Source organism: Myodes glareolus, chromosome 2 (assembly GCF_982192425.1).
Source record: "Myodes glareolus chromosome 2, mMyoGla1.1, whole genome shotgun sequence".
Lineage (NCBI taxonomy): Eukaryota > Metazoa > Chordata > Mammalia > Rodentia > Cricetidae > Myodes > Myodes glareolus.
In genome coordinates, this window is record NC_142027.1 from 139,797,065 (window position 1) to 139,821,685 (window position 24,621).

General features: G+C 43.4%; 1 pseudogene; it reads right to left on the minus strand.

The window, feature by feature from the left end:
- Positions 1-23,764, minus strand: part of LOC125393163 (2'-5'-oligoadenylate synthase 1A-like) — a 210,623-nt pseudogene extending 186,859 nt beyond the window's left edge.
- Positions 23,765-24,621: the final 857 nt, after the last annotated feature.

The following is a 24,621-nucleotide window of genomic DNA, read 5'->3' on the forward strand; positions in this document are numbered from 1 at the left end:
GAGCACATGCAAATTAATAGGATCAGAAATGAAAAGGGGGATATAACCACAGACACAGAGGAAATTCAGAGAATCATTAGCTCTTACTACGAAAGTTTATATGCCACAAAGTTGGAAAATATAAAAGAAATGGACATTTTTTTAGATAAGTACCATATACCAAAGTTGAACCAAGAACAGGTGAACAATCTAAATAGACCTGTTAGTCGTGAAGAATTAGAAGCTGTTATCAAAAATCTCCCTACCAAAAAAAGCCCAGGACCAGATGGTTTCAATGCAGAAGTCTACCAGAACTTCCAGGAAGAGCTAATTCCTATACTCCTTAATGTATTCCATATATAGAAACAGAAGAGTCATTGCCAAACTCCTTTTATGAAGCTACAGTTACCTTAATACCAAAACCACATAAAGACACAACCAAGAAAGAGAATTACAGGCCAATCTCACTCATGAACATCGACGCGAAAATTCTCAATAAAATCCTGGCAAACCGAATCCAGGAACACATTAGAAAAATTATCCATTATGATCAAGTAGGCTTCATCCCAGAGATGCAGGGCTGGTTCAACATAAGCAAATCTATCAATGTAATCCATCATATAAATAAACTGAAAGAAAAAAAATGATCATTTCATTGGATGCTGAAAAAGCATTTGACAAAATTCAACACCCATTTATGATAAAGGTGTTGGAGAGACTGGGGATACAAGGATCATACCTAAATATAATAAAAGCAATATACAGCAAGCCGACAGCTAACATCAAATTGAATGGAGAGAAACTCAAAGCCTTTCCACTAAAATCAGGAATACGACAAGGCTGTCCACTCTCTCCATGCCTCTTCAATATACTGCTTGAAGTTCTAGCAATAGCAATAAGACAACATAAGGAGATCAAGGGGATTCGAATTGGAAAGGATGAAGTTAAACTTTCGTTATTTGCTGACGATATGATAGTGTACATAAGTGACCCCAAAAACTCTACCAAAGAACTCCTACAGCTGATAAACACCTTTAGTAACGTGGCAGGATACAAGATCAACTCCAAAAAATCAGTGGCCCTCCTATACACAAAGGATAAAGAAGCAGAGAGGGAAATCAGAGAAACATCACCTTTCACGATAGCCACAAATAGCATAAAATATCTTGGGGTTACTCTAACCAAGGAAGTGAAAGACCTATTTGACAAGAACTTTAAGTCTTTGAAGAAAGAAATTGAGGAGGATATCAGAAAATGGAAAGACCTCCCTTGTTCTTGGATTGGGAGGATCAACATAGTAAAAATGGCAATTCTACCAAAAGCAATCTATAGATTCAATGCAATCCCCATCAAAATCCCATCAAACTTCTTCACAGACCTTGAGAAAACAATAATCAAGTTTATATGGAAAAACAAAAAACCCAGGATAGCCAAAACAATCTTATACAATAAAGGAACTTCAGGAGGCATTACCATCCCTGACTTCAAACTCTATTACAGAGCTACAGTATTGAAAACAGTTTGGTATTGGCATAAGAACAGAGAAATCGACCTTTGGAATCGAATAGAAGACCTGGATATTAACCCACAAACCTATGAGCACCTAATTTTTGACAAGGGAGCTAAAGGTATACAATGGAAGAGGGAAAGCATCTTTAACAAATGGTGCTGGCATAACTGGATGTCAACCTGTAGAAGGATGAAAGTAGATCCATACCTATCACCATGCACAAAACTCAGGTCCAAATGGATTAAAGACATTAACATTAATCTGTCCACTTTGAACCTGATAGAAGAGAAAGTGGGAAGTAGTCTATAAGATATAGGCACAGGAGGCCTCTTCCTAAGTAGGACCCCAGCAGCACAGACAATAAGAGAAACAATGAATAAATGGGATCTACTGAAACTGAGAAGCTTCTGTAAAGCAAAGGACACTGTCAGTAAGACAAAAAGGTTGCCTTCTGACTGGGAGAAGATCTTCACCAACCCCTCATCAGACAAAGGTCTGATCTCCAAAATATACAAAGAACTCAAGAAACTAGACACTAAAACTCTAATTAATCCAATTAAAAAATGGGGTACTGAACTGAACGGAGAATGCACAACAGATGAACTTCGAATGGCCAGAAGACACTTAAGGTCATGCTCAACCTCCTTAGCGATCTGGGAAATGCAAATCAAAACCACTTTGAGATACCATCTTACATCTGTCAGAATAGCTGAAGTCAAAAACACCAATGATAGCCTATGCTGGAGAGGATGTGGGATGAGGGGAACACTCATCCATTGTTGGTGGGAATGCAAACTTGTGCAGCCACTGTGGAAATCAGTGTGGCGGTTTCTCAGGAATCTGGAAGTCAACCTCCCTCAGGACCCAGCAATTCCCCTCTTGGGAATATACCCTAGAGATTCCCTAACATACTACAAAAGCATTTGTTCAACTATGTTCATAGCAGCACTATTTGTAATAGCCAGAACCTGGAAACAGCCTAGGTGCCCCTCAATAGAAGAATGGTTAAAAAAGGTGTGGAACATATACACATTAGAGTTTTACTCAGCGGTAAAAAATAATGACATCTTGAATTTTGCATGCAAATGGATGGACATAGAAAACGCTTTACTGAGTGAGGTAAGCCAGACCCAAAAAGAGGAACACGGTATGTATTCACTCATAAGTGGATTCTAACCATAATTTAAAGGTCTTTGAGCCTATTATTTGTGATCCTAGAGAAGCTAAATAAGAAGACGAACCTGATGAAGATTATTTAGCTATCCGCCAGGAGGTAGGAAATAGTCAAGAGTCCCAGGTAACCTTGGGTGCATGGGGGGTGGGGTGGGAGGGTTGTTGGAAGGGGAGAGGGTTGGAAGAAGGGAGTAGGGGAGGAATGGGGAAAGCTCGGTTGACCGGGATGGGGGGAAGGGAGGAAGGATGAATATGGGATCAGGGAAGAATATATTTCAACTAAGGGAGTCATTTTGGGGTTTATAGGAAACTTGATTATATATGGGATCCCAGGTCCAAGGAGAGATCCCCAGATTGTTCTCTGGACAGAGGAGAGGGTGCCTGAACTGGCCTTGGCCCATAACCATACTGATGAATATTTTGCTTATCACCATAGATCCTTCATCTGGCGATGGATGGCGATACAGACGGAGACCCACATTGGAGCACCGGACTGAGCCCCCCAAGGTCCAAATGAGGAGCAGAAGTACGAAGAAAATAACGAAGGACTGCGAGGGATGCTATCACCCACTGATACAAGGGGTCGGATCTAATGAGAGTTTACCAAGGGCGGTTGGACTGCGACTGAACGAGCATGTGATCCAACCAGATTCTCTGAATGTGGCCGGATTCTCTGAATGTGGCTGGCCCGGAGTCTTTCTGAAAAGCCATTGACAATGACACTGGGACTAGTTTCCTCTGCATATACTGGATTTTTGGGATTCAGTCTGTTTGGATACTCACCTTCCTGGACTTGGAGGGAGTAGGGACGAACTTGAACTTCCCATAGGGCTGGAAACCCTGACTGCCCTTAGGGACAAAGAGGTAGGTGGAGAGGGAGGCAGGGGAGTGGGAGGGTGTTGGGAAGAGGGGCGTAAATGGAAACTTTTATAATTTAATAAAATTACTTTCAAAAAAAATTTACAACCTGAGATAAAATGTGTGAGTAATATTTTGTGCTCTCTAATATAAATCCCTAGTCTCTGGAGCACATGATCATAAAGCCTTTTTATGAATAATGTTTAGAACAATTTTGTGGATTATAATTACATCATTTGCATCATCTCTTTCTTGTCTCTAAGCCCTTCCATAGACACTTCATTGTTTTCTAATTCATGGCCTCATTTTGATTTAACAAGAGTTACTGTTTGAATGTAACCTATGTTTCACTTCAGGACTTCTGAGCTCTAAGGGAAAGCATTGGTTACACTGCTCAGTGACTGTAATGGAATGCATACACAAGGGACCCTGTACCATAGAAGAGGAACAGAAAGTATTCTGAGAGACTTGAAGACTTTCTACTAAAATACAAATTTACCAGACTAGAGCCCTGTCTTCCCCTATGGAGGAATGACAAAGCTGGGAAGGGCTGTGCTGGTTTAGTCATTGGTTTCTGCTCATCCTGTAGGGGAACTGCTACCATCTTAGAGCCCAGCTGGTTAATACTAGCTATTGAGGGACTCTGGGCAAGCCTAGCAATCAGGAGCCCCAGTGGGAAGTAGATTGTGAGCCATGATGGAGTCAAGAGGTTTTTTTCTTTTTAATCCATAATTGTCTAATTTCTACCTCCAGTTCTTATCCCACCTCCCTCTGAAGAGATAACACTAACTACCATTGTTGGATTGGGGCAATGACTGATCTGGTTTCTTCTAGCTGAATTTGGGGTATCAGGTGGCAGTATTGTGATACCCTTCCAGAGAGACTCTTGTAAACACCAAACTCTCAAATGTAGAGAGAAAAGGAATTTCTTTACTCTTGTCTGAGAAGAACTAAAATGTCCAAATTTCATAAAATATTCTTGATGAGTTCACAATAGTCCCCATCTATTAGATGTTTTCCTTTAACCTCTACAGTTGGTCTCCAGAATGATAAGCCCACAACCAACTTTCACACCCTTTTATAGCTGTTTTATCAGCCTGAAGTCAGCATGATTCCCTTCCCATGTACCTTTTGAATAGAGAGAGTAAAAGGTATTTACCATCATTTAATTTGAATGTTAAAACAATAAATGCCCTGTCCTTCTTTGCTGTGGGAAGGTGTTCCAGGAGCCAAGGTCTGATGCCTCACATCTGGACAATATCTTTTTATCAAGGAGAAAGTATTAGTGAGATTTGCTATCTAAATAATATATCATGTAGACTTATATCTAATGTCTGTGGAGTGAGATCCCTTATGCTGCTACCAGTTCTCTTAGTCTTTGATTAAATTTTCTCCTTAAGTACTGAAGAACAATGCAGGTTGCCAAAATTAATCATTTTTCTGAGTTGTCAAGGCCAGTTGACCAACTGGTCTTCAGAGGTCACCTGGGCTTGGAAGGAATCTCAGACTCTTCAAGTCTCTCATTTATCATCTGTCCATCAATGAGAGAATAATGCAATGGCTTTGCTTTATGTACTGTGGTTTCCTTTGAAGCTTTGAGGAAATATTTCCCACATTGATTCTCCATTTTAGACTGGATAATGTTTCAGATTCATTGAGTGGGTTCTCCATGGCCTCCACGAACTGAACAATAAGTGATCAATGGCCCTGGTCCCTAGGGACCTCATTGACCTTGTATGGAAAGGAGAGAAAAACTCCCCCTTTTACTCCCTCTAACCACATTAGAATAGCCTCTAAAAATGATTATTAAACAACTAGAAGGTCAGTTTTACACCTGTTTTGTACTTTTAACTACTTTATAATATTTTAATAACCAGATACAACTTAATAAACTTTATTTGACATACATTTTAGACAGTCCTTGAAGTAGTTGATATCTGACCTTGCCAACGTCAATAAATATATTATCTCTAAATCTCATCCTGTTTATACTTTAAACAACTTACTCAGACCCTCATAACTTGCGAAACATTTCCTGTCTTGTTTTTTCTGGAGCCACCGCGTCATCATTATTTTCATATATTTAAGTCTTTTTTTCCATTAAGGGCATTTATACATTTATGTTCTTCAAAAATTTTCTTTTATGTACTACTTCCTTTTTCTAGTATCATGAAAAATAGAAACATTGACAAATGTGTTTATAATCTGTTGTGAAATTTTCCCCCCCTATTGAGGGGGAGGAAATAATGTTTATCACAATTGTAAGTCCCAATGAAAATGCAAAGTATAATTTTACTAAAGTACATCCTGGGAAACCAAGGAGTTTACTGAACTTACTTACTGAGCGTGGTTGAAAAGATACTTACAAGGATTTTGATACTGTAGTGGTTTTAGTCAAAATGACCCCCAATGTCCCATTCAGAGTTGTAGCATGAGGGGGCCAGCTTGTTGGGGTTTCTGTCCCGCCCGGTACCCCACAACTGGCAACTCCCAACGAAAATCAATCACAGGACTCCATAAGGTTATAAACTGATTGGCCCACTAGGTCAGGCTACTTATTAGTTCTTATGACTTATCTTAACCCATTATTCTGATCTATGTTAGCCATACAACTCAGTACCTTTCTCAGCTGGGCAAGTTACATGCTGTCTCTTCGGTGGTCTGCACAGGAGTGACTGAGGGAGCTTTCTCCTCCCTAGCCTTATCCTATTCTCATTGCCCCACCTCTACTTCCTGTCTGGTTGACCCGCCTATACTTCCTGCCTGGCCAATCAACGTTTTATTAAAATACATGATTGACAGAATACAGATAATTCTCCCGCACCATTTCCCTCTTTTTTTTTTTAAACAAAGGAAAATACCCATGGTCCATTTGTTGGGAATGTGGGCGTAGTATTTCAGGCTACTTCCTGCTGGTTGGGGGCGCTGATGATCTTATGGGGACCTAAAGAAAATTTAGAGTCATAATCAAGTCCTGACTGAAGTATCCTGGGAGTCTTGATCATCTCGGGCTGCAGTCTTGAATCAGTTCTGGATGTAGAACTCTGTCATCTGGGCCACCTGTTTCTGTCAGATTTCTCAGGTGGCCTCCCTTGGTCAAAGATGATTTTTCTTAACTCTGAATAAATCCATAGCCTCTCATTTTCTGTGGAAACAAAAGCAGAATCTCTTCTCCAAAGTAACATACCTTTTGACTTCAGTTTTGAAGCCAAGGTATTTTCAAAATACCTATCTTGGGTTAGTTCAGCAGCATTTATAAACAAAAGTCTTTTAGCAACTGTTGCTCCTTCCTCAGCATTCAAACAATTCAAAGAGAGCATAATAGCATACAGTATCAAGATTCTCTGTATATTTTCCATCTTTATGTGGCTTTACTTTAACCTCTATTTCTTTTATTTTTACTTTTAACTTTTGGCTTTTTGAGACAGGTTTTCTGTATATATCTTTGTCCTGGAATAACACTGTAGACCAGGCTGTCCTTGAACTCAGAGATCTCGCTGTCTCAGCCTCCCCAGTGCTGGGAATAAAGGTGTATGCTACCACACCTTGAACTCACCGAGATCTGTCTCTGCCTCCCAGGCATTGGGATTAAAGGCGTGTGCTACCACACCTTGAAGTCACAGAGGTCAATCTCTACCTCTGTCCCTTGAAGTCACAGATGCCTCTGCCTCCCAGGCATTGGGATTTAAGGTGTGTACCACCACACGCAACTACTCTCTTTCTTCCTTTTTTTACATTAAGAACTAACTTTTAGCCTGCACATATTTTTAACACACTGTAAAATATTTAGAGGTTTTTTCCTCTTTGAATCTCTCTTTACTGTATATCTCTCTTTTTTTTGACTACATAAGCCTTTAATTTACTAAGCAATATGGAGAGCTGTGGCTTTGATGGCTAGATCCAGCCCATTCCTCATGGCTGAGATACCAGCCAGAGTTTCAGTTCACTGCCACAACTCTATGGCGTTTCAAGGTCCTTGCTAGCAAGCAAGCTGTAGTATTCTGCTCACAGACCACACTCAGTCGGACTGCCTGCCTAAAAGAGTCAGAGTTTGACCTGGCAGGACAGCCCAGAAAACTGGCATTTTAAAACAGCACAGCTTTTTTTCTGCTACGGCTGAAAACCAAAAAGCATGTGTTCAGCTTCTCATCAACACCATTTAAGTGTTTTGCGGCAGGACCTCTTAAAAGAGCTGCAGGGTTTTGCAGCTGAAGCTGAGTCAGGAAGCCTCTCTTAGATGAAAGCCTTGCTTGCCTCTAGCAAGCAGAGCAGACCCGAGAAATTGCTGCTACCAAGAAAACATGCTTTATTCTTTCCCAAGCTTTCTCAAGCTTTCTGTGGATTCAGTTATCCACGTGGGCGCCATATGTAGCATGAGGGGGCCGGCCTGTTGGGCTTTCTGTCCCGCCCAGTACCCCACAACTGGCAACTCCCAACGAAAATCAATCACAGGACTCCATAAGGTTATAAACTGATTGGCCCACTAGGTCAGGCTACTTATTAGTTCTTACAACTTTTGTTACCCCATTATCCTTATCTACATTAGCCCATGGCTCTGTACCTTTCTCAGCTGGGCAAGTTACATGCTGTCTCTTCGGTGGTCTGCGCAGGAGTGGCTGAGGGAGCTTTCTCCTCCCTAGCCTTATCCTATTCTCATTGCCCCACCTCTACTTCCTGTCTGGTTGACCCGCCTATACTTCCTGCCTGGCCAATCAGCGTTTTATTAAAATACATGATTGACAGAATACAGATAATTCTCCCGCACCAGAGAGTGGCACTATTAGGAGGTTTGGCCTTGTTGGAGGAAGTATGTCATAGTCACTTTCTCCTGCCTGTTGATCTGGATGTAGAACTCTCAGCTCTTTCTCCAGCACTGTGATTGCCTCTATCCACCATACTTTCTGTCATGATGATAATAGACTAAACTCTCTGAAATTGTAAGCCAGCCTCAATCAAATATTTTCCTTTATAAGTTTTGCTATGGTCATGGTGTCTCTTCACAGCAATAAAAACTCTAAGATACCCAAAAATCACATAAGTAAAAGATGACTATTATATGTAATTACCTATATTTCTATTAACCTATATTTCTCAATTATACATTACATCTGCTGTGGATTTTTGAGACAGATTTTCTCTGTAGCTTTGTAGTATTTCCTGGAACTAGCTCTTGTAGATCAGGCTGGCCTCAAACTCATAAAGATCCGCCTGCCTCTGCCTTCCATGTGCTGGGATTAAAGTTATGTGCCACCACCACCCAGTTATACATTACATTTTAAAATGAGATGCAGAAGAACAATACCTTAATCAAGAGCATAAATATACATATATAACAAAATTGAACTTGAATTTTAATCAATAAACTAAGATCCCCATGAGTTCAAATCTCCTGGGAAGAAAATGTCTTATTAGATTTCACATCCTAGTCACAGTCCTTCACTGAGGGACCAATGGTCAGTACCTGAAGAAGAGACCATGGAGGAATTCTGCTCAGTGGCTTGCTCTCCATGGTCACTGAACTTGCTCTTTTATACAACCTATGGCCTCCTACCCAGGCATGACACTTGCCACATCAATCACTAATCAGGAACATACCCACATAGACAACCCATACCAAGTATAATAGAGTCATTTTCTTGATTAAGGTTCTCTCCTAATAGATGTCTAGTTGAAAAAACTCACCCTCACAAATAATCCCCTTTCAATTTTAGACCCAAACACATGGCTATTAATCTTTCCAAATAAGCTCCTTTCAATTTGATACTCAAACACATGACTATTAAGCCATAACCTTTCCTTTCTTACTTATCCCTAAGATCTCAAGTCAGTATCACATCATAAAACACAACATAGCTTTAAAAGGCCCAAAATCTTTTATTCATTTAATTTCAACACTTATAAAGATAAGTCTCTCAACTGTGGGCTCTTATAACATTAAAAACACAAGTTAAATATTTCTTTATCCCAAGATGGAAGAAATGGAAGAACCAAGACATGGTCACAATCAGATGATGCTGCCTATGATTCCAGTCTTGCCCCTCCTTAAACACCCCCAGATACACAAATGTTTAAATAAACAATGCCCAGGGGTCTCCCATGTCCTCCTACCAAGCTGAGAGCACCCATCATTTTACTCTTCATGTACTCTATACTAAACCAAGTCCACAGGAGACATGTCTCCATGAAGGAATTGCTTCCTTGTGTGAGAGCAGAAAGGTAGCAGGGGTGTGTCTCAGCTGGGAAGGACTTGTCAATAGTGTTCCAGTGAGAAACCATGGGTGTGGCTCAGTAGCCAGTGCTTACCCAGCATTCATGATGCCTGATATAAAAGAATCATCCTGAGTTGTCTGTGGTTTTGATGTCAGAACCAAGAAAACAGATGAGGTCATTGTGGCTAAGCTGTTCTGTGTTTTCTAGGGATTCTCTGCTTCCATTTTGGATGGCCTTCCATACATGCTCAAGATGAGGGTGGTATTTATTCCTCTCAATGGAGATCCAGCTTTCTCAATTCCATTTGCAGAAGAGCCCTTCTTCCTAGTTATGTGTTCTTGGTAACCTGGTCAGAAGCCATTTAACCATTTTTATAATTGGTATTCTCAAACATTGTTCAGGCCACGTGAATCCAGAGGAAACTCCACATATGGGGAGGAGTGCTGACAGCAGGCTCTGGAGTGAAGGAAGCAGTCAGCAGGCATTTCTATAAACACCCTTGACATGCCCAGAGGTTTTTCCACAGAGGGTCTAAGATTGGTGAAGTTGGTCATGAAGATGAGCCATTGTGGGCCATTAGAAGGAACCACAAGAGATAGCTAGAGGGTGATGGTAGTGACTGTCACAGCTGCTTCCTTCCCACATCCCTGGTTCCTGTCATGCATTGAGTTTTAGAGTTGAACCCATTAAGGGTAGATGAAGTGACTTCCTGTTGAACTGAATCCTGTGGTCAAATGGTGGACAGAACCATGCTTCTGCCAGTGGAAACACACTCCTTACTCAGTGAGTGGGTCCTGGAGAGGAAGGAGTCACCATCCTTAGGTAGAATATTAAAGTTGAAGACTGCCCTTGAAAACCCAAAGTGTCTGTCATCAAGCCTTGCCATTCACCTGGCCAGGGTGAATGCTAAATCAGAACCAAGATGGCACCCACAGGAAGAACATGGATGAGCACTGCGCTGAGGGCCAAAGAGCTCTTGGGCAGGTCCAGTCTGGAGCCAGTATGATACTTCTAAACATGGCTGTCACAGTGGTATGAAAGTGTCAGTTGTGGTCATCTTACTCCATCTGAGAGATGATCTTCAGTCATCCTGTTGTCCTGGAAACCTGACCCAGCCACCTTATGGGTCCTCCCAAAGGCAGCTCATCACTCATTCCTGTAGCCTGCTGTTAGCCTCTGTGGTCCTTATCATTGGGAAGGGTCATTCAATCATGGAGACAGGGGATGTGGCCATTATGTATCACGTGTAGACTTACTTTATAGTGTGAGGTACATCATGGGTCCCCTCAGGTTGGCAGGATATATGAGGAACACCTGGCCCTTGGTTGTTAAAACCTTCTCTGTGTATCTGGGGGTGTTTCAGAAGAGGCAAGATTGGAATAGTAGACAGCATCATCAGGGTCACCAGGGGCTCAGATAGAGCACAATGCAGATTGTGATTTGTTCTGAGGTCTAAGGGAGAGGCACCTTCTCACACTCCGGGACACTGGGGCTCCTGGTTCTCAGGGCTATTAGAGTAATAACTGAATGAATGAGGACTGAAGGACACACACACACACACACAACCAGTTATTAAGAGAGTGGGCACCAGGGACAGGAACAGGCTTTGGGAACAGATGCCCTGTGCGATTCCCTGAACTCTTAAGTAAGCAGGGTGCAAGAGTTGAGGTCACATGTGTGTTTTTTTGTGTCTGACAAATGAGCCACTGGTTCACAACACTGAACTACTGAACCATTAAGTTTCTGTGTGGAGGATGTGTGTGTGTGTGTGTGTGTGTGTGTGTGTGTGTGTGTGTGTGTATGTGTGATTCCAGTCCTCCTTCTTTTAAACACTGTGCTAAAGAAGGAGGTGAGAGTTCCATGTCTTGATAAGCAGAGGACATAAACAACTGTGTGTTACACATTTGTGGAGCTTTAGCAACAAAGTCCTCAAAATCCACCTCCACACTGATGCACATCTCCAACAAGGCCACAACTATTCCAACAAGGTCACCCCTTCTAATAGTGCCACACCCTGTGGGTTCCATTTTCTATCAAACCTCCATAATGACCAACCAATATGTGGTGAAAAATTTGGAGGAATTGACAGAATGTTTTTAGAACTAGTAAACAATTCAACAAAGTCACAAAAGAAAGCCCAAAGCAGGTCACATGGAAGGAACTTGACACACAGCTGCACACCACCATGAACAGTGAGGCTTAGAGAATGGGGAAGGCTTTACATTTTGGGAGACACAACTCCCCGTGATGGCGACTGTGTGAACTGCTACTATTGACTTATAGACATGACCACTTGCCCTTTAGGAGAGCCATGGAAACAACACAGACTCTCAGGCAGCAGGGAATGAGAGGCCAGCCTGGGAGTAGGAGCAGGGCAGAATGCTGTGGGAAGCTGCAAGGTGCTTAGATCCCTGCTGAATGGAGGGGGCTTAGAGGGGGTGACCCAGAAATGAGCTGGGAGGGTGGCTCCCCAAAGGCCTTTATTGGTCATGGACTGGCCCAGCTTGAACCAGCTCAAGCTGGAGTAGGGAAGTAGGACCACTGTAGTAGGAGACCACTTGTTTGTTTCCCGGCTGCCCAGATTCCCAAAATAATCACACAGAAACCATATTTAAATCTCTGCTTGGTCCACTAACTCTAGCTTCTTATTGGGTTAATTTTAATTTAGCATCTTAATTTAACCCATCTCCATTAATCTGTGTGTCACCACAAGGCTGTGGCTTACCACATAAGTTCCAGCAAGTGACTGTCTCAGGTAGGGGCTATATGGCTTCTCTCTAAATTCAGCCTTTTCCCCCCAGCATTCAGTTTCTTTTTTCCTGCCTACCTCTGTTCCCTGCATAGTTCCAAGACAGTTTCTTTATTAACCAATGATATTTGTAGCATAGAGTGAGGAATCCCACATTACCTTCCATTTTCTGTTTAAATAAATAGGAAGGTTTTAACTTTAATATAGTAAACTTGCATATAAAAAACAGGTATCTGGCTGGAGACATGGCTCAGTGCTTAAGAGTACTGCCTGCTCTTCCAAAGGTCCTGAGTGCAACTCCCAGCAACCACATGGTGGCTCACAACCATCTGTCATGAGATCTGGTGCTCTCTTCTGGCCTGCAGGCATACATACAGGTAGAACACTGTATACTTAATAAATAAATTTTTAAAAACAAAAACAGGTACCAAGCAAGAATTATAGTTACAACATTTATATCTACTTTATCTTTTATCAAAACCAAGGAAAACTATGATAATAACTACCTATCCTTCAACTCCATCAAAGTCTCCAGAAGTATAATATTACCTAGGTTAACATAAAGTGCACTGCAAGCAACTTCCAAAACTCTCGAATTGACAGAGACATCTCTGTGCCTGGACTGTCACCAAAAGTTCTTCTGTATCATTGGAGCATCCATCATCAGCCTATGGACCCATAGTATCCAGCAGACTTTTCCATGAGGCATGAAATTTCAAAGACAGTTCCACCTATATTGGTCAGTGACATTTTTTTCTGTGTCCTGCAGAATGTCTGTCAGACTCTGTCATGAAGCAGGATCCTTGAAGGATCGTCTCACCTTTAGGGAGTTCAGCAATCATTTCTCTGTGGGTCCTGAATGTCCAGTTCATCAAGCAGTCCAGGTAAGAGCAGTTTCTTGCCCAAAGGTCTCACAAACTCCATAAGGAGCCTCTTCAATGCCCATCTTCCTCTTGAAGTTATTGTTGCTGCCAGGAACAGATGTGTCTCACTGTCATGAAAAGTCCTAAATTCTTAAAACATTTTAAATGACACATACAGTAGTCTTTGAAAGTATGCAGTGTGCTCTATCTGAGCCTTTGATGACCCTGTAGAGTGTGATTTGTTCTTAGGTTTAGAGGACATGCATCTTCTCACACTTCAGGACACTGAGGCTCCTGGTTCTCAGGGCTATTAGAGTAAGAACTGAATGAATGATGACTGAAAGGTCTCTCTCTCTCTCTCTCTCTCTCTCTCTCTCTCTCTCTCTCTCACACACACACACACACACACACACACACAGTTATTAAGAAACTGGGGACAGGAGCAGACTTTGGGAGCATGTGCCCTGTGCAATGCACTGAACTCTTAAGTAAGCAGGGTACAAGAGTTGAGGTCACATGTGTGTTTTTGTTTCTGACAAATAAGCCACTGGTTCACAACACTGAACTATGGAACCATTAGGTCTCTGTGTGGAGGGTGGTGTGTGTGTGTGTGTGTGTGTGTGTGTGTGTGTGTGTGTGTGTGTGTTTATGATTCCAGAGCTTGGGAGACTTAGACAGGAGGATGCCTATGAGTTCCAGGTCAAACTATGCCACATAATGAGGTCTTGTCTCAGAAAGAGAAAAAGAAAGCAGTTACCCACTGTGATTTAACTCAGTGCATCAAAAGTTCATCGTCACCACAGATAACCATGTGTTTGTTTTTGTGACCACCAGTCTCACAAATTCAGTTCATTTTTGTCATGCACCTCTTCAACCCCCAGCTTGCTTGTTGCAGCCACCATGCCTCTTCAAGTGCACTGCACACACTCCCAGGTCCCCGTAGCCATGTGTAGCTGCAGAGTCAGATGGGGTAGGTCTTGATTCTTGTCTTGGGGACATGGACAGAAGGAACCAAGGGTTCCTCACTTGGGGTGATGTATAAGTGACCTGGGGAACCCACGCATTGTGACATCATAGCTGTAGTGGGTTGATTCTGCTCTGTGTAGGGCTGAGAGCTCATTGCCTGGACTCATGGGTAGCATGTAGCAAGTGCTCAATAAATGCATCTAGTTAACTATAAACACACACACATACATGCACACACAGATACACACATACACATACAAACACACATACACATATCTACACACACATACATGCACACACACATACCTATACCTCTTTGGTACATCTCACACATTCTCATGGCATCTGCTGTGGTTTATTGTCATTGATCAGACATTGGAAAGATATTCCCATTACATATACAGACAGAAGTCAAGCTTGAGTTCTTCCTCCCCTTCTGAATCTCTTATCCCACAGAGGACACTGGTAGAGGATAAGGCAGATAAAGCAGGCCGTGAGGAAGGCTGTCTGTGATGGGACAGGATGGAAGGGTGGACAGGCAGGGGTCAGAAGCCTGGAGTCTGATCCCAGCTTGGACACTCCCCATTCGGGGTCTTGGGCAGCATCCTGCCCTCTCTGGTCTAGGCCTGCAGCAAAGGAGCACATCCCCTGACTCTGGACCCTTCTGGTCAGTTGCTGCTGTGCTCACAGGAGGACACAATTCCAGCTCTTGTCTACCTGAGGATGGAGGGAAGGCAGAGAACTTCAGGTCTACAGTTATCTCAGCACTAAGGAAGGAGGATGGCAATGACCAGGCCACCTAGGACTACACAGCAGGAGGCCACTTCAAGACAAACCAAAACAACAAAAAAAAATAGCTAACCTGTTATTATGGCGCAGGAACTTTGGTCTGTAACAGAAAACACACGATCATGTCATGAGCCCGCATTGGTACTTGGAAGGGTATGCAAATGAGCCTGGGGGTAGTGCACCATGACTGGCTACCTGGAGCCCCTCAGAAGAAGGGACAGCATATCCCCTAGTTGTGAAGGTGGCAGTTAGGACTTTTGGGGATGTGGGAACTTAGCCTGTTGAAAGTGTACATAGTCCTACCTGAGTTTTCCTCATTCAGTAACAGATCTGCCAAAATGGGAGAGAGAGCCAAGCCACCTTTCTGCTGTGTGACAGTCCTAAAGGTCACAGCAGTCATAGGTGTCTCCCTCCTGGGTTCATTCTCCTTTTCTTCCTGACCTTCTGAGGTTTGCTTCCCACATCCCTGCACCCATTCTAAGCTCAATCCTGAGGCCATGCATGACATCATCTGTTCCCTAGCATCAGAAAAACCCTGCCCCAGAAGAGGAAAGGTTCAAGTGTAGATCCCTCTGTGCTTCCTTGTGACTGTGACACAGGCCTGCTGAGTCCCATAGGGCACATGACAATGAGACAGGAAAGATGGGCCGCTTCATGTACCTGAGCACTTACTTCAGAGTCCATGGGAATCCCAGCGCCACATCTCCTTAGCTGACAGTACTTGAGTCAGTGGCTTCAGCTCTCTCATCCTACTGGCCTCTTGTGTGTGTGTGCATGTATGTGTGTGCGCGCGATTCTGTGTACATGTGTATTTGCATGCACATATATGTGTGTATGTATGCATGTTTGTGTGTGTAATCAACACAGAATGCTATACACCTCAAGTGCTGTCTCCTTGACATTTGGGTTGCATTGCATTGGAACTCACCAAGGAGACTATGCTCCCTTGCTGGCCAGTGCAGGGACCTCGTTGTCCATACATTGGAATGGCAAGTGCACATCTCCTTGTCTGACTCATTTACGTGGTTCTGGTGATGATATTGTGCTACTTATCCTTGTTTACGTGAGAAGTGTGTTGACTGAGCCTCCTTATATCATCAGAGGGAGAAGAATTCTATTAAGCACAACTTATAGAGCCCTAGTGTGAATCCTATGAGCTACTGTATGATCAAGAACACAAGACAACATGTGTGCAGGTCCTGTGAGCTTCTATATGATAAAGAACACAAGATAAGCATGTGTGTAGATCCAGTGAGCTACTGTATGATAAAGAACACTAGACAAGCAGGTGTGTGGATCCTGTGAGCTACTGTATGATAAAGAATGCAGGACGGAGCCTGAACACAAAGCAGACACTCAGAGTAGAGGCTGTCATTTCTTAGGAGGCTAAGTGACAAGAACTCTGCAGGGGTGATGTGACAATCTTGAGACCAAGAATAAAGCAAGCAGTCTCTCTGTTGTTTGGGTGTAGACAAGGTCAGAGTCTTGGTCTCCTCATCTGCAAACAGGAAAGCCCACCTCTGCCTCCCAGGGCTGCAGGTCCTCATGTCAATCATATGACAAGAAGACAGTGTCCAACACAGTGACAGGACAGGAAATGCTCCAGTGACACGGAGCTCCCACCTCACCATTTCCACACTGCTACAGCATGCTCCTCCCTGGTGTGGAGGTTGAGTCATGAGGGGACAGGCTACCTGGCTCTTGTGAGCTGACTCAGCAGGTAGGTTGAGATCTCCTGATCTTGAAAGTCATAAAAAACTGTCCAATGGACCTGGAGGGAGCAGGGAGGAACTTGGACTTCCCACAGGGCAGGAAACCCTGACTGCTCTTGGGACTGGTGAGGGAGGAGGAGAGGGAGTGGGGGGAGCAGGAGGGTATTGGGAGGATGGGAGGAAGTGGAAATTCTTTAAATAAAGAAAGAAAGAAAAAAAAAGAATGACAGGGTCAGAGATCTGAGGGACGATGATTCCAACAGGGACAGGGTTTCTTTTGGACAGGAGCAAAGCTGTTTCACAATTATGTTCTTGTGATTTGAATAAAAACATCCCCCCAAAGAGCCAGGCTTTAATCCCAGCACTTGGAGGCAGATGCACGTAGATCTCTATGACTTTGAGGCCAGCCTGATCTACAGAGCAAGTTCCAGGACAGCCAGAGCTACATGAAGAAACCGTCTTGAAGAAAAAAAAAAGCCCCCCAAAGACTCATATGTTTATTTGGTTCCCAGTTGTGAAAATGTTTAGGAAGGATTAGGAGGTGTGACCTTGTTGGGGAAGGTGTGTCACTAGGGTCAGCTTTGAGATTTCAAAAGCCCATGCTGGGCCCCCCCCCCCCTCTCTCTCTCTCTCTCTCTCTTTCTCTCCTCTCTCCTCTCTGCTGCCTGCAGATAATATGTAAGCTCTCAATTATTGCTCCGGTGCTGCCCTGCTCCCTGCCATGATGGTTGTGGACTCGCCCTCTGAAACTGTAAGCCAGCCCCCATTAAATGCTTTCTTTTATGAAAAAAAAAGAAGGCTAAGTCAAGACTTTTAGAATGTGGATTAGAAATGGGAATAAGGAAACTTATTTGATTTAAAACCAAAATGCAGACTACCACATAAGTTGAATATATATGTTATAGTGATATAAATATTATACACCCAAAAGAAGAAGAAGAAGAAGGAGAAAGAGAAGAAGAAGAAGAAGGGAAGGAAGGAAGGAAGGAAAGAAAGAAAGAAAGAAAGAAAGAAAGAAAGAAAGAAAGAAAGAAAATGTCTCCATCAGATTGCCTGTAAGCAAATCTATGGTGCATTTTCTTTATTGAGGTTCCCTTTTCCCAGATGACTCTAGTTTGTATTACATTGAAAAGATTGATCAATCGATAGGTAGGTAAGCAGACAGACAGACAGACAGACAGATAGATAGATAGATAGATAGATAGATAGATAGATAGATAGACAGATAGATAGATAATAAATCTTCATCAACACAGTGGTCAACCTCTTATTACAGAGAATATAAAAGTAAAAAGACAAGAATTTCATAGTTTTTGTTTGTTTGTTTGTCTTCTGGCTCATGTATTTTCCTTTCTTTTGTGTTTTCCTCCAAATTGTTGAAGTTGTCAATTGTGCATAGATCCATGTATGACCTAGAAAATGTATGATAGCTATTATCAACCATGTTCATTGAAGTGAGAGATGTAGAACAACTAGCAAAAGCAGGGAGAAGCTGAAAATGTAGGAAGGAAATCACAAGGTGCAAACATACAGTCAGCCATATTTTTTAATAAAATAATTTCATTAAAATGAAAAAAACTGTCCAATGGACTTGAAGCTGCTTGTATTTTGTGATCAGTTCCAAAACTGTCCAGAAGCCCTGGGCTGTATTGAAATCAGTGACTCCATTCCCATGTTCCCAGGCATAGACTGTCAGCAGCTCCAGGGCATACTGTGGGGGCAGGGGCTCACCCAGCTTCACCTTATACTGTGAAGAGAATGGCAATGAGAAAAACAGGGTTGTCAGCTGTTGTGTGGGGACCTGTTCATGTAGATTTAGTCTATGGATGCTCCCCTGTTATAGCGAAGGGCTGAGTGGTTGAGATGGAGACTGTGTGGTCCACACTGAGCATTTCCCAGCAGGCATAGGAGGAATCATGACACAGTGATTGACAGCCAGGGAGTGGGGGTCAGAGCAGGATAGTAATGATTCTCACTATTTATGGTTTTATCACAGGCTCTGAAATAACAGGGGAGGAGATAGGGAGAGGGCCCAGTTGGTAAAGTGCCCCCCAGTCAATTCAGGGAGTTCAGATCCCAGCACACACAGGCTGATGAGAGCAGTGATTCATAATCCCAGCTTTAGGCGGAGGAGGTGGAGTTCCCAGGGCTCTATAACAGTTTAGAAAAGTAGATTTAGCACTCTGTGGGTTCAAGTGTGAGGCCCTGAGTGTATTTACAAAGTGGAGAGTGATTCACTCCCTGGCCTCCACATATATGTGCACACACATATAAACACAGACACATGCATTCCCTAGAACAGGTATATAGACAGAAACATCATCCAAACATTTTAAAAGGTCCAGAAAAAAACAAGAGATTGCCTGTTTAAAGAGCTAATAGCTTAAAATGGCAGGAAAATAGAAACCAGAGAATGTGACAGGCTTAGCCCCAGAAAAAAGCAAAAAATCTTGACACAAATGATGTAGCAACCAGGAAGCAGTGGACCAGACATGACTGAAGAAAGAGTAGGCTAATTGGAAAGTGGACTAGAAGACACCTACTGGAACAAACTTGGAAAGTCCTCCTTCCTCCAGCTCTCTTCCTCCTCCCTTCTCCCTCCTACAGCATCACCTTCTGCTGCTGTCTCCCCTTTCCTTCTCTCAAATTCTCTTCTGCTTCTCTTTTCCCTCTTTTCCTTCTTATTTTCTATTTTCTCACCCCTTGTGTTTCTTTCTTTCTTTTTCTGAACCTGACATAAGGTACAGTCATCTTGAGAAGATGGACTCACAAATGAGAAGATGCTTCTATTAAACTGCCCTGTGGGGCATTTTACTGATGAGAGAGGGACCGCCCACTGTGACTGGTACCATGTCTGGGCAGATGACTTGGAGTGTACATAAATGCAAGCTGTGTGAGTCATGGAGAGCAAGCCAGTGAGCAGAATTCCTCCATGGTCTCTGCTTCAGTTACTGCCCTGACTTCCTCAGTGATGGACTGTGACTGGGATGTGCAACCGATTAAGACCTTTCCTTACCAAGAGACGTTTGGTCATGTGATAAAATATCGTGTCAATGGAAAGCAAACTAGAATATCCCTGCTTTTCTCTGGCCCAGTATCCATCCATGTATAAGCAGGACCCACAGTTGCTGGACTAGATGCCATAACTGTTGGTTCCAGTGCTTGATCAGGTGAATAAGATTCTTCAGCTTGGGTGGATGATCCTTCGGGAAGTTACTCTGGAGCTCTGTGAAGCTGGTGGAGAACTCGCCATCCTTCCCCCAGGGAGGTGCACTCACTGATGAGCCTTCTGTAGACTTGGGGGTCAGGTTTGTTGTAGATGTTGACATCACCTGTAAAGGAGGCTTCACGTAGTTAACACCACAGCCCTTTTCTGAGGTTCTTTGGTTTATCTGGGGTGACAAGCTCACAGGCTGTGGGATTCTGTGAACGGGGCACAGATTAACCACTGCAAGCATCACTCCCCATACCTCCATGTGACCCAGCACACCTCAGGACTGCATGTGCCATGTGGTCCTAATATAGTGCCTTCTTCACAGGCCTGGAGACAGTGGTGGGAGGAAACTGAGGTCACACACAAGAGGGCTGCATGATTATCTAATAATGGCCAACCACATTCTGTGTGTCCAGTATCTTCTGCATGGGGCTTGTCATGTATGTGTACTCCTGCTCATGCCAGATTTACTGTGAGTCAGTCTGCTGAATTTTATATCATGCATTTCAGGTGTACAGAGTCTGAGATTTGTGTGTGTTCATGAGAAATTATACACGTATGATTGGACGTAGTAGAGGACATTGGGTGTCTTCCTTTATAGTTTGTCACCTGATCCCTTTTTTTCTCTTTGAGCAAGGAGCTGGGCTGACATCCAGAAAGCCACAGAGATTCTCCTGTCCCTGCCCCCATAGTGACAGGGTTACAGGTCCATGACTAACACTTCCTAAGTTGGGTGGATGTTGGGGGTTTGAACTCAGGTCCTCGTGCTTGTTCAAAATTGCCCCTATCCACTATGCTATCTCCCCAGTCACTGTGTGTTTACATTGTAGTGCCTAACTTAATATCATGTGACTTAATTTGTCTAAGTTCTGAGACGAGCAGGGTGTGTGTGTGTGTGTGTGTGTGTGTGTGTGTGTGTGTGTGTGTGTCCTATGAACTTGTAGACAGACAGCAGGCTATGGAATAGCTGTATGTGTGCAATTGTGTGTGGGTGCATGTGCACATTTGAGTGGATTAGGCAGCAGAAGGCTATGTCTTAGGTGTGTGGACATGTGTGGCTGTGGCTGTGACTGCAACAGGCCACACCATCAGGCTTTCATGCTGACATAGGACAAGTCACCTGCTGATGGAGTTGGGGACATTCCCAACTCCATCCACTGACTCATGGGCTGATTTTCAACTTTAGGGTCCAGCAGAATAGGGCTCATTGGCTATGTCATCTTGGGTAGGGTTGTGGCAGGGTCCTCTCTTGGGTTGTCACCCACACTGCCATTTCTAAGGGGTTCTTCTGTGGTGGCCTTACTTCCTTACTAGAAAGCTGCCTGAGGTTGGGGAAGTCTATGACCAAGACAGGTTTCTGGGGCAACCACATTATAGTGTGTTGCTGGATCATTCCCTGTGGGCCCCCTCCTTTTGCAGCTTCCCACAGCATGTGGCTGCTCCTTCTCCCAGGCTGACCTCTCATTCCCTGATGCCTGAGACTCAACTGTTTCCATGGCTTTCCTAAGCCAAGACCAGTGACCTTGTCTTTAAGTTAACAGCAGCTGTTCACACAGTGGCCAACAGGGGGTGCTGTGTTCCCCAAATATAAAGCCTCAAGTTTTCCCTACACTTCCCAAGCCCCAGTGTGCTTTCAGGTGTGTCCCTGCTTGTCTTTGGGTAGAGCTGGGTGATTTTCAATTTTGGAGATACATTTTGTGTCAGGCCTGGTATAATATCTTAATGTAAAGGATCATTCCATGAATTATATAACATGTGTATGCATGTTGCAGGCTGGGGTGGTGACGGCTGGGTTTCTAGGGTTCTTGAGGCAGATAGCACTCCTCTGACAAGTTATGCATCCTGTACTAAACCTCCCACAGACAACTAGTCCTCTGTTCATGTCTGAGGTTTCCGTTGGGAAAAGATGCATCAGTTATTAAATTTCAGTGAGTTCTCGACTGCCTCATGTTTAGAAAGACAAAATCCAGTCAGCCACAAATATTGCTGGTAAACTGAGGGGACATCTAAGGTGCCTTCATTCCCTCAGTGAGCCAGCTTGCTACTTAATGTCCTTCTCTGATGGATTCTCATTCTCCACTCCCAAATTCTAAATCCTTCCTCCCCAGCTCACCTCTAAAGTGATCCTCTGTTTAGGTGAAATTCTCTAATGATAGATACTTTCAGTTCAGGAATAGGAGGTGTGGGTTGGTGAGATTGTCAGTAATGTGATTAGCTCACAATCATGAGGACCCATGTTGGAAGCCCAGGACTCATGGAAACACTGAGAGTGGTCGCACAGGATTATAATTGTAGAGCTGGGGAGGTGAAGACAAGAGGGTTCCCAGGACTCTGTCCAGTCAGACAAGATTAATGTGTAATTCCAGGTCAGAGAGAGACCAGGACTCAGAAAAGATGGATGGCTGCTGAGGTCTGTTAGCCATGGTTCATGATCACATCCTCCCCAAAATTAATCCACATATGACACGAGAGAGAAAGAGAAAGAGAGAGAGAGAGAGAGAGAGAGAGAGAGAGAGAGAGAGAGGAGAAGAGAAGAGAGGATGAAGCCATTCAGAAGGATGAGCTGAAGCTCTAGTTGGCTTACCCAGGATATCATAGGTCAGCAAAAAAACAAACCCCACCTCCTGCTGGAGCTCGGAGGAACTCAGTTTCAAGATTATCCCAGGGAATTGTTCCTCCATGATCTGAGGACCTCAATTTCACTGGGAAATTTTGCTTGCCCTATAACTGGCACAACTGTTTCTCAATCTCCTTTAGGAATTCTCCTCATTGCTTTAACTGATCCTCAATACTGGTGAGATTGTTAAGGAACACCAAAAGTTTGGCATCTGACCTGCCCGTGAGCATTTTCCCTTTGCCCAAGGAGTCACCCTGAAAGACAACAATGAGAAAGACTAGGAACGGGGAGTCTAGATGCTGAACATCCTAAGGGTCTACCAGCTAGTGTGATGATGAATAGAGAAAGCCAGACTTGCGCTGAGGAATGAAATCAGGATCTATGTAGGAAAATAGATGGTTCTGGATCTCCTCATGGTAGGAGAGGTAAGTCAGACTCAGAATGACAGACATCAGTGTTTATCTCTGGAGTTTAGAGTTAAATATCTGTCTGTGTATGTGTGTGTGTGTGTGTGTGTGTGTGTGTGTGTGTGTGTGTATGTGTGAGAGAGAGAGAGAGGGAGAGAAAGAGAGAGAGAGAAAGAAAGAGAGAGAAAGAGAGACAGGCAGACAGAGGAAAGAGACTATGAGAAAGGCAGAGGCGTCTGAAGGAAATGAGGGGCAAGGGATGGCAATGGTGGTGGAAAGGGTAGCACATTTCCTCTAAGGTATAACCTAGATGTAGCTGCACTCAATGTGACATGAAATCAGAAGGGGACTCTCTGGGAATGTTCTGATGGGAGGGGCAAATAACAGGATGGTAGTCGGTGGGAGAAGAGTATATACATATATAATTAATATATACATATGAAAGTAATGTCAGGAACTTCATTGTTAGCATTGTTAGTTGGAGGGAACATGTTTATACAACATCACATACTTATAACAAATTGGGTTTATGTAATCTAGAATAACATAAAAGTCATAGAACCACAGAAAAAAGAGTAAAAATGAATCCAAACCTATAAAACAACAATAAAATAAAGGAGAAAAAGAACTCATACTAAGGAGAGCCTCCCTAAATAAAATGCTGAGAACAATCACTTAACACATGTGAGCACCAGACAAAGTCATTACAATTGTCATTTCTGGGGACCCACAGCCAAACATCAAGGGGAGACTGGGGAATCCTGTGGGGGAGAAGGAAGGATTATAAGAAGGTGGGGGGTCAAGGACACTTCCAGGAAACCTGCAGCATCAGCTAACCAGGATTCATGGGAGCTCACAGGGACTGAGCTGAAAACCAGGGAGGCTGCATGGGACTGATCTAGGCCTCTGCTTATATGATGTGGTTGTGTAGCTTGGTCTCTTTATGGGACTCCTAACAGTGGGAGTAAGGGCCATCTCTGACTCTTTTGCTGGCTTTTGGGACCCTGTTCCCCCTAATGGGTTGCCTCATCCAGCCTTATGTGAGGGGAAGGATATGCCATGGCTAGCTAATAGCCATGGGAGGCCTTTCCTCTTCTGTAGAGAAACTGTGGAGGAGTGGACTTGGAGGACACAGGGTAAGTAGGAGAGGAGGGAGAGAAAACCTTAGTCAGGATGATGATGATGATGATGATAATAATGAAAAACATCATATCTGGGGACAGAAAGGTAGCTCAGTAGTTAAAAAGACCCTGTTGTTCTTACAAATGTCCAGAGTTTAGTGCCCAGCACCCACGTAGCTCAGTTCACAACCACCTATGTAACTACAGCTAAAAGGGATGTGACATCCACTCTTCAGCTCTGAAGGCATCACACTAACACATGCACAGCACACATCCACAAGAATTTAAAAGTAAAATGAGAAATAAACCAACAGCAACATTATTTCTGCAGCTTTAACAGTGACTGAGACTTAGGTACTATCATGAAGTTCGGTTTGACAGACTCTGACCCAAGCCCAGTGAGGGCCCATCAATTCAGTTACCCAACCATGGGGTCCTGTCCTGTCCCATGTC